This window comes from Scylla paramamosain, chromosome 11 (assembly GCF_035594125.1).
Source record: "Scylla paramamosain isolate STU-SP2022 chromosome 11, ASM3559412v1, whole genome shotgun sequence".
NCBI lineage: Eukaryota > Metazoa > Arthropoda > Malacostraca > Decapoda > Portunidae > Scylla > Scylla paramamosain.
This window is the reverse complement of record NC_087161.1, coordinates 360,001-370,000: the sequence shown is the minus strand read 5'-3', so window position 1 is coordinate 370,000 and position 10,000 is coordinate 360,001. Positions and strand designations below refer to the sequence as shown.

The window sequence follows — 10,000 nt, the reverse complement described above, 5'->3', positions numbered from 1 at the left end:
CCACTCCTCCATCTCCTTCTGTTTATTCCTCTCCAGTAAATTTCCTACTAATCTTCTTCTTCTTCTTCTTCCTCCTCCTCCTCCTCCTCTTCCTTGCTTCTATTTTCTTCTTCCTTTTCCTCCTTCACTTACTTTGATTCTTCATACTCGTCTCTTCCTCCTCCTCCTCGTCCACCTCATTCCTTCCTCCTTCCTTCTCGTCATACCTTCCTCCTTCCTTCCTCCTCCTCCTCCTCCTCCTCCTCCTCCTCCTCCTCCTCCTCACTTCCTCATTCCAGTCAGTAATTCTGCAACTTTTTCCTGTCTTCCTCTACCTTCATGGGAGAGAGAGAGAGAGAGAGAGAGAGAGAGAGAGAGAGAGAGAGAGAGAGAGAGAGAGAGAGAGAGAGAGAGAGAGAGAGAGAGAGAGAGAGAGAGAGAGAGAGAGAGAGAGAGACCTTCGCCACTCGCTTTAATCCTCCCCCCAACACAAGGCCACACTGACAGAAACAGTCACCTCCTCCTCCTCCTCCTCCTCCTCCTCCTCCTGGTCTGTTATAAGAAGCAAAAACAAACACAGCGTCTTTGGTCATCAAGTTGGGAAGATGTCACGTATACGACCTTGTGTGTGTGTGTGTGTGTGTGTGTGTGTGTGTGTGTGTGTGTGTGTGTGTGTGTGTGTACATATGTCCCTATATACATCATTTTATGGGAAAGACGAGAAGAAGGAAAGAAGGGAGAAGGTGGAGGGAAGGAAGGAGAGGGGGGAAAGGGAAAGAAAGAATAAGAAGGGAAGAGAAGAGAGGGAGAAAAATAAATAGAAAATGCTTGAAGGGAGAACAGAAGAATATGGACGGGAAAGGAAGGAGAAGGGAGGAAAGGGAAAGAAAGGAAAGGGAGAGTAGGGAGAAACGGGAAGAAAAGGGAGAGAGATAAAGAGGGAGTTGGAAGGAGAAAGGGGAGAGAGAAGGGAGGAGGAAGAGGAGGAAGGTGGGAGAAGAGAGGAGGAAGAGAGAGAAGAGAGAAGAAAGGGGGAGAGAAGAGAGGAGGATGATAGAGGGAAGGGAGAAGGAAAGGGAAAGGAAAAAGAGAGAGGAGGAAGACGAGAGGGAAGGGAGAAGGGAGAGAGAACGGAGAAGGAAGGGGAGAGAATAGGGAAGTGATGGAGGGGAAGAGGGAGGGAGAGTGAGAGAGAGGGAGAAAAGAAGGGAAGTCGTAATGCATATTCATCTCTCTCTCTCTCTCTCTCTCTCTCTCTCTCTCTCTCTCTCTCTCTCTCTCTCTCTCTCTCTCTCTCTCTTTACAGACATACAGACAAAGAATACATCAATAACGCACTGATTAGAATTAGATAGATAGATGGATAGACAGATGGACAGATTTATAAAGAGATCGATGAACAAGAGAAATAATTTAATAAATGAATAAATAAATAAAGAGGCAGCCTTCACCTCCGCCTTTGAACCTTGAACAGCAATAACAGTGAGGAGGAGGAGGAGGAGGAGGAGGAGGAGGAGGAGGAGGAGGAGGAGGAGGAGGAGGAGGAGGAGGAGGAGGAGGAGATTGGCAGGGATGGAGGAAGGGAGGAGGGAGATGACCCTGAGTTGCACGTCTCTCTCTCTCTCTCTCTCTCTCTCTCTCTCTCTCTCTCTCTCTCTCTCTCTCTCTCTCTGGGGAAGGAAGCAAACAAACGGGGAAGCTTGTTATGGATTAGAGAGAGAGAGAGAGAGAGAGAGAGAGAGAGAGAGAGAGAGAGAGAGAGAGAGAGAGAGAGAGAGAGAGAGAGAGAGAGAGAGAGTGTGTGTGTGTGTGTGTGTGTGTGTGTGTGTGTGTGTGTGTGTGTGTGTGTGTGTGTGTGTGTGTGTGTGTGTGTGTGTGTGTGTGTGTGTGTGTGTGTAGGCAGAGGAACAGGAGGATGTAATAAATAATGGAAGAGGAGGAGGAGGAGGAGGAGGAGGATAAAGCCACCATCACCACCACAAACATCACCATCCCATCTCCACCACCATCACCACCATCTCCACCACCATCACCACCACCAAGGAATCTGCAGTTATCTTATCTACACCTCCTTTCCCCTCACCCTCCCTCTTCCCTTTCCTCCTCCTCCTCCTCCTCCTCCTCCTCCTCCTAACACAACCTTGGTGACTATTGTAAACAGTTTGGACAATGTGGTGGTGGTGGTGGTGGTGGTAGTGGTGGTGTTTGCTGCTGCTGATGCTACTACTACTACTACTACTACTACTACTACTACTACTACTACTACTGCCGCTATTTCTGCTTCTATATACAAGCTTATAGTACTAGCATTAATATACTAACAGTAGTGGTGGTAGTAGTAGTAGTAGTAGTAGTAGTAATAATTCCCAGGCTCGTCTACAATCTCTCTCTCTCTCTCTCTCTCTCTCTCTCTCTCTCTCTCTCTCTCTCTCTCTCTCTCTCTCTCTCTCTCTCAGTAATAATTATGACTTTCACACACCATTAACAATACCGAGTGGCATTGTGTCGTCACCACCACCACCACCACCACCACCACCATTATTACCACCATTCATGAACACCTTTTATCACTATTCAACACCACCACCACCACGATAAACCTACTACTACTACTACTACTACTATTACTATCACCAGCACCATCACAACCACACCCACACAACAACAACAACAACAACAACAACAACAACAACAACTACTACTACTACTACTACTACTACTACCACCACCACCACCACCACCACTACCAGATCACCAACGCAACACCACACAAACATTGCCATCACCACCACAACTAAGGGCTGCTGGAGGAGGAGGAGGAGGAGGAGGAGGAGGAGGAGGAGGAGGAGGAGGAGGAGGAGGAGGAGGAGGAGGAGAAGGATGAGGAGGAGGAGGAGGAGGAGGAGAGCAAGTAGAAGAAAAATCAGAAATAAATATTGTCACGAAAAGAATTGGAGGAGGCGGAGGAGGCGGAGGAGGAGGAGGAGGAGGAGGAGGAGGAGGAGGAGGAGGAGGAGGAAAGAGGGGAATGGCATACGGCGAATCGTAAATAAGGGGAAGGGACGAGGGTGGTGGTGGTGGTGGTGGTGGTGGTGGTGGTGGTGGTGGTGGTGGTGGAGGAGGAGGAGGAGGAGAAGGAGGAGGAGGATGAACGAAGAGGAGGAAAGGGAGAGGAGGGAAGAGAGAAATGGTGGAGGGGAAAAAGACAAGGAGGGAGTGAATAGAGGAAGGAAGGGGAGAGAAGAGACGGGAGAGTAAGGGGGAGACAAAAGAGAGGAAGAGAGGAGAGGTGGAAAGAAGGGAAGAAAGAGAAGGGGAGAGGGGAAACAGAGAGAGATGGGAAATGGAGGAAAGAAGAGAGGATAGAGAGGAAGGGGAGGTGGGAGAAGGGGAAAAGTGAGTAAAAGGGAGGGGAGAGAGAGGGAGAGGAAAGGAAGAGGGGCAGCAGAGGGGAGGGAGAGTGAGTGAGGGGAGGTGAGGGGAAGAGAGAGCGGTCAATACCTGGATTCCAAGGTCACTTCCCCTCCATTAGTGACGTCATCCCCTCCCCCTTCCCCTCTCCCGTCTCTTCCCCTTCCTCTCCCACCATCACCTCCCCTTCCTCTACCCTCACCTCCCCTTCCCAAGTCTCTCTCTCTCTCTCTCTCTCTCTCTCTCTCTCTCTCTCTCTCTCTCTCTCTCTCTCTCTCATCCCCTCACCTTCCCCTCACCTTCCCCTCCCCTTCTTCTCTCCCCTCATTTCTCCTCCCCTTCCCATGCCCCACCACTCTCTCTCTCTGTCTCCTCTCCTTTCTCTCTTCCATGAACTCTCTCTCTCTCTCTCTCTCTCTCTCTCTCTCTCTCTCTCTCTCTCTCTCTCTCTCTCTCTCTCTCTCTCTCTCTCATACAACCACTGCGATCATCAACACCAGAGAGAGAGAGAGAGAGAGAGAGAGAGAGAGAGAGAGAGAGAGAGAGAGAGAGAGAGAGAGAGAGAGTGGGGGGCAGATCAGGGTTAGCACACAGTTTACCTTGCCCAGGTTTCCACAGGTTACCCTCCCATCGACCACCACGGGGACTCACCTGGGTGGCCTCTCTCTCTCTCTCTCTCTCTCTCTCTCTCTCTCTCTCTCTCTCTCTCTCTCTCTCTCTCTCTCTCTCTCTCTCTCTCTTTCACTTCACTATAATTTTACCTCCACTACATTTTCTCGTTAAACACATTTCCTCTCTCTCTCTCTCTCTCTCTCTCTCTCTCTCTCTCTCTCTCTCTCTCTCTCTCTCTCTCTCTCTCTCTGTGTGTGTGTGTGTGTGTGTGTGTGTGTGTGTGTGTGTGTGTGTGTGTGTGTGTGTGTGTGTGTGTGTGTGTGTGTGTGTGTGTGTGTGTGTGTGCGTGCGTTTGTGTACTATATAACATACATACGTACATACATACATAAAACAGACAAACATATAAACATGCACTTTAATTACTCTCTCTCTCTCTCTCTCTCTCTCTCTCTCTCTCTCTCTCTCTCTCTCTCTCTCTCTCTCTCTCTCTCTCTCTCTCCAAATTACTAAAAAGGTTTGGTTGGTAATTTCAATACATAGTGTTTACAATTATAAGTATTGATCTCTCTCTCTCTCTCTCTCTCTCTCTCTCTCTCTCTCTCTCTCTCTCTCTCTCTCTCTCTCTCTCTCACAACAACTTTCACTGGAGACGTACGTAATTTCTCTCCATCTTACTGAGAGATTTCACCCTTTTCTCTCCTTCCATCTTTGGTCTCTCTCTCTCTCTCTCTCTCTCTCTCTCTCTCTCTCTCTCTCTCTCTCTCTCTCTCTCTCTCTCTCATCAGTGTATCTCCTTTCCTCTCTACATTTTGAGCCATGTATATTTTTTTCACTTTAGCCCCCCCCCCTCTCTCTCTCTCTCTCTCTCTCTCTCTCTCTCTCTCTCTCTCCAGGTGAAATCCCCACCCACCTATTTTTTAAACAGGTGATCTGGCACGAGAGAAAATGTGTGAAAGTGTTACTGAGAGAGAGAGAGAGAGAGAGAGAGAGAGAGAGAGAGAGAGAGAGAGAGAGAGAGAGAGAGAGAGAGAGAGAGAGAGAGAGAGAGAGAGAGAGAATCATAACTATCACTGTTCACTATCATCACCACCGCCATCACTAATCACTATCATCATCACCGCTTTCAATACTCACTATCACCACCACCATCTCTATTCACTATCATCATTGCCATCATCACTATCACTAGTCACCACCATCACTATTCTCTATCATCACCACCATCTCTATTCATCATCACTACTACCATCACCATTACTATTCACTATCATCACCACCACCATAACCATCACTATTAACTATCATCACCAGCATCACCACCACTACTGTTGCTATCACCACTAATGTCATCACCATCATCATTGCTATCATGACCACCATCGTCACCAACAATGCTATCACCATCATCATCATCATCTTCACTACCATTATCACTATCAGCCCCTTACAACCGCTAACACCAATGCCATCACCACCACCATCACCACCACTGTTATCATCTCCATATCATCATCATCATCATCATCACTACCATCATCAACACAAGCATCATTATTATCATTCCTACTTCCATGAATACTACTGTAATAGTAGTAGTAGTAGTAGTAGTAGTAGTAGTAGTAGTAGTAGTAGTAGTAGTAGTAGTAGTAGTAGTAGTAGTAGTAGTAGCAGTAGTAGTAGTAGTAGTAGTAACATCATATCTACCATCACCACCACAACCACCACTACCACCACCACCATCACTACCACCACCACCACCACCACCACCACCACTACTACTACTACTACTACTACTACTACTACTATTACAAGCCCTTCCACGCCCCTAATACACCACGGTCACCATCATCGCCGGAGGGAAGAAAGAGGAGGAGGAGGAGGAGGAGGAAAGAGAGAGAGAGAGAGAGAGAGAGAGAGAGAGAGAGAGAGAGAGAGAGAGAGAGAGAGAGAGAGAGAGAGAGAGAGAGAGAGAGAGAGAGAGAGAGAGAGAGAGAAACTAATAGAAAGTCCAATGGAAACCTAGTGGAAAGGAAAGGAAGAAAACTCTCTCTCTCTCTCTCTCTCTCTCTCTCTCTCTCTCTCTCTCTCTCTCTCTCTCTCTCTCTCTCTCAAGTCAAATCTGCAGTGAAAATTAGAAAACGATCATGTGACAGAGAGAGAGAGAGAGAGAGAGAGAGAGAGAGAGAGAGAGAGAGAGAGAGAGAGAGAGAGAGAGAGAGCTGGGAGAGAAAGTCCTTCCTTCCAATGGGGTCAGGTCAGGTGGTGTTAGGTTACAGGGGTCACTGGTGCTCTCTCTCTCTCTCTCTCTCTCTCTCTCTCTCTCTCTCTCTCTCTCTCTCTCTCTCTCTCTCAAATCCTCATCTTACTCATCTTTTCTAATTTTTCCTTTAATTCATCATGAGAGAGAGAGAGAGAGAGAGAGAGAGAGAGAGAGAGAGAGAGAGAGAGAGAGAGAGAGAGAGAGAGAGAGAAAGAGAGCGTCCGTCTGGCTGTCTGTCTACTATTCTCACCCAACTCTCTCCTCTGTACCCATACAAGTCTCTCTCTCTCTCTCTCTCTCTCTCTCTCTCTCTCTCTCTCTCTCTCTCTCTCTCTCTCTCTCTCTCTCTCTCTCTCTCTCTCTCTCATCGATCAGCTCCTTCACCTCCACCCCCGCTGTTTCCCTCTCTCTCTCTCTCTCTCTCTCTCTCTCTCTCTCTCTCTCTCTCTCTCTCTCTCTCTCTCTCTCTACCCCCATCTCTCCCCCTCCTCCCAATGGTGCGTCTTGTCTCCGGGCTGGCTGGCGGGTAAACACACACACACACACACACACACACACACACACACACACACACACACACACACACACACACACACACACACGGTTAAAAAAATGTATATTTATCTTTAAAAAATGGAACGAATTTCGTGTGTGTGTGTGTGTGTGTGTGTGTGTGTGTGTGTGTGTGTGTGTGTGTGTGTGTGTGTGTGTGTGTGTGTGTGTGTGTGTGTGTGTGTGTGTGTGTGTGTGTGTGTGTGTGTGTGTCCGTGATAAATTTTAACTGTCTTCATTAATACTTGGCAGGGCGCGAAATATAGGTAAAGTGGAGGAGGAATACAAAGGAATAAAAAGGAAAGCCAAACAGCAACAGACCTTTTGGTCCTTCCAAGGCTGTTTGGTAACAACTTCTAACTAGCTACAGGGAAGAGACAGGACAGCATAGCAGAAGGCTCCTCCCCACCCACCACTCCCTCCAGCTTGCGCTGGCATGGAAATAGTTGGGAAAAGTACCATGCAGTATGGAAAAACTGACATGGAATTTTCATAGGAAAGGATGAAAGGAAGTTCTACTATTCACCCTACGGTGAACTCTATACTCCTATCTGAAAATTAATACAATTTATAATAAAACTAGTGTCTGTAAAATAAGAGTTTATTAGTGAATTTAGTAATTATTCGGACAAGAAGAGAGCTTGTTGGAGATTTGCTTTTAAATATGTCTATTTTATTTTTGAATGATTCAATAGTATTGCTGTTCACAATTTCTGCAGGAAGTTTATTCCATATATTTACTGTACGATTAAACAAAAAAAAAAAAAAAAAAAAAAAAAAACGTTTGGCCTCGTTGGATTTAAAACGTTTAGGTATAATCTTGAATCCATTATTTCTTGTTAGGTTAGAATGATAAATGGTAAAATATTTATGTGCATCAATGTTACTATATCCTTTGAAAATTCTGAACACTTCAATTAGGTCTCCTCTTATCCCGCGCTTTGTTAAACTAAATAGGTTTAATTCTTCCAGTCGTTCCTCATACGGTTTATTACGCAATCTTGGAATCATCTTTGTGACTCTGCGCTGTATCTTTTCTAGTTCTTCAATGTTTTTTTTTTTTTTTGTAATATGGTGACCAGAACTGTACACAGTATTCTAGATGAGGGCGCATCAGTGAGTTATATAAGAATGACACTCGCAGGAAATAAAAAGAAATATCAAATAGAGACAAAAAAAACAAAATAAAAGAAATATTTACAGAATTTCTCTTACTCATTTTTTTTTCTTTCTTTCTTATTTCTGACTTTCTATCAACTTTCTCTTACAAATAAATAAAAAAGAAAAAGAAAGCGAGGGAGAGCAATGACAATACAGCAATTGAGCAAGTGAGTGTGTGAGAAAATGACAGAGGGATTGAGTGTGTGAGAAAATGAGCGAGTGAGCGAGTGAGTGAGATAATGAGCGTGTCAGTGAGAGTGAGTAAGTGAATGTGTGAGAAAGTGAGCGAGTGAACAAGGAGTGAGTGAAGCAGTGCGTGCTTGGGTGTTGAGAGAGAGAGAGAGAGAGAGAGAGAGAGAGAGAGAGAGAGAGAGAGAGAGAGAGAGAGAGAGAGAGAAGAGAGAAACAGGTTGTGATAGCTGATCCAGGAGTTGGGCGTGACAGCCACGGGGTAGGCTCTCTCTCTCTCTCTCTCTCTCTCTCTCTCTCTCTCTCTCTCTCTCTCTCTCTCTCTCTCTCTCTCTCTCTCTCTCTCTCTCTCTCTCCCTTAATTAAGAAGGCTACAGGCGACAGAACAAGGATCAGAGAGAGAGAGAGAGAGAGAGAGAGAGAGAGAGAGAGAGAGAGAGAGAGAGAGAGAGAGAGAGAGAGAGAGAGAGAGAGAGAGAGAGAGAGAGAGAGAAATTAAGACCACTAAAGGCCAACAGGAGGAAAGGAGAGAGAGACGAAAGGACAAATGGAGGGAGAGGGAAGGGAGAGGAAGAGGGAATGGGAGAGGGAGGTTAAGTAATGAGAACCGCTAAATCCAAATCCAGGAAGAGAGAGAGAGAGAGAGAGAGAGAGAGAGAGAGAGAGAGAGAGAGAGAGAGAGAGAGAGAGAGAGAGAGAGAGAGAGAGAGAGAGAGAGAGAGAGAGAGAGAGACGGAATGAAAATAAAAAAAAGACGATATACAAAGAAAACAAAAAACAGTATAAAAATGCACAGGAGGGGAAGGAAAGCACTTGATAAATACATGAACGAAGACAAAGAGCGGGAAAAAATACAAGAAAAATACAAACTGTACATACATAGGAGGAAAAAAAAAGGAAAATAGAAGGAAAACATGACAATACGCACAGGAAAATAAATAAATAAATAAATAAATGAAATAATACAGAATAATACGAAATTCCATGATAGACACATACAAAGGGAAACGGAGAAACTATATATGGAAAATAGACGTGGGAAGGGAGAGAAAGAGATACATACGAGGAGAAAGGGAGAGAGGGAGACATACAGAGAAATTCAAACAAGGAAGAAGAAACGTATCTACCTTGAGTGTGGGCAGCAAGGTGGGTGGCGCGCGAGCACACACACACACACACACACACACACACACACACACACACACACACACACACACACACACACACACACACACGAGTCCTCCTCCTCTATTTTTTTCTTCCTTCTCCTCCTCCTCTTTTTTTTCTCTCTTCTTCTTCCTCCTCCTCCTCCTCCTCTCATTTTTCTTCTTCTTCCTCGTCCTCATCTTTTTTCCCCTTTCCTCCTCTTTATCTTCCTCTTCTTTTCCCTCCTTCTCCTCTTCCTTCTACTCTTCCGTCCTTGTGTTTCATTTAGCGACACACACACACACACACACACACACACACACACACACACACACACACACTCTCTCTCTCTCTCTCTCTCTCTCTCTCTCTCTCTCTCTCTCTCTCTCTCTCTCTCTCTCACCCTCCTTACCTAATTTTTCTTCATTTCCTCCCTTTCTCTTCACCCCCCGCCCTCTCTCTCTCTCTCTCTCTCTCTCTCTCTCTCTCTCTCTCTCTCTCTCTCTCTCTCTCTGCTTCACCCTTCTTACCTAATTTTTTATCATTTCCTCCCTTTCTCTACTCCCTATCTCCCCCTCCACTTCTCTTACCTTCAATTTTCTCATTTCCTCCCTTTCTCTCCGCTCTCCCTTTACTCTCCCTTCCCTCCCTTTATTCCTTAACACGTGGAGGAACTTTCTAAAGGGA

The 10,000-nt window shown here is 45.8% G+C and overlaps 1 long non-coding RNA gene across 1 annotated transcript in view; it reads right to left on the bottom strand.

Moving 5' to 3' along the window:
- The window catches only part of LOC135104725 (uncharacterized), a 31,261-nt gene that overhangs the window by 985 nt on the left and 20,276 nt on the right, over positions 1-10,000 (bottom strand). The gene's annotated exons all lie outside the window — the stretch shown is intronic.